The sequence below is a fragment of the Octopus bimaculoides genome, chromosome 9 (assembly GCF_001194135.2).
Source record: "Octopus bimaculoides isolate UCB-OBI-ISO-001 chromosome 9, ASM119413v2, whole genome shotgun sequence".
NCBI lineage: Eukaryota > Metazoa > Mollusca > Cephalopoda > Octopoda > Octopodidae > Octopus > Octopus bimaculoides.
Genome location: NC_068989.1, coordinates 18,856,684 through 18,857,939, shown reverse-complemented (window position 1 = coordinate 18,857,939; position 1,256 = coordinate 18,856,684).

The window sequence follows — 1,256 nt, the reverse complement described above, 5'->3', positions numbered from 1 at the left end:
ACTTGGAAAAGGATGCGTGGCGTTCGATCATATAATATAATATATGAATATATGCATATATCCATACATATATGTACATACCGACATCTATATGTATACAAACAAGCATATATGGGTACAGGACATCACAAAAAACGTTAAACACAATGAGAAACGAAACTGTAAAGACGAAAACAGAAAACAGAAAAGGCAAGGACAATACGCGACTTCGTTGGAACAGTCTTTCCCGCAAAGAAAATTAAATCAAATTTGGAATTTTTTGCGGAGGGTGAAAGTGTTAACAAGAACAGGACAGTGAGAACAAGATAGTAAAAACAAGACAAGATAGTAAAAACAAACGGTAAGAGCTGTTGAGATATTTTGGAGTGGGTAGGGGATTAGTCGATTACATCAACCCTTGTGCTTTACTGGTAGTTATTTCATCGAAAGGACGAATGATAAAGTCGACCGCCGCTGAGGTCGACTTTACTTTTCGCGGATAGCCCTTCTTCGGATACTAGAGGAATGTTCTAGAGCATCAGTGAAAAGAAGAAAGGAGATAAAAAAAAGAATGAGAATGCCAGGAAAATTCGCACGTGGGTTAGATCATAAGTTCGAGACACTTATACCTATCTAACTATCTATTTGTGCAGCCTAACAGCTGCAGCTACAGTTCATACTAGACCTAACCAGTGCTCAAGTGTCTTGTCAACCAGAGTCAGTATAAATGCTTGGTTTTAAACTCTCGAACGGGGTTTTTTTTTTCTACAACCTATCTTTTTATTTATTTATTGCCTACAAGGGGCTAAACAGAGAGGGAAAAAAACAAGGAAAGACAAACGGATTAAGTCGATTACATCTACCCCGGTGCGTAACTGGTACTTAATTTATCGACCCCGAAAGGATGAAAGGCAAAGTCGACCTCGGCGGAATTTGAACTCAGAACGTAACGGCAGACGAAATACCGTTAAGCATTTCGTCCGGTGTGCTAACGTCTCTGCCAGCTCGACGCCTTATAACCTACCTTCTGTTTAGCCGTCCAGGTGATTATGCCAAAGCCGTTGAGAATAAAATAGTGAAAAAGCGGAGTTGAGTCAGTCTGCATCATCTTCCAAGAAGCAACATCTGTAGCAAGATTCGTTATACAAAACTACCTGGAGGTCATAGAATAAAGATGAACTATAATCTTTGTGGAGGATGTGTTTGAGATTTTAAAAAAAGTTACAAAAATCTGAAGGCACACGGCCTTGTGGTTAAGGTGCTGCACTCACGATCGT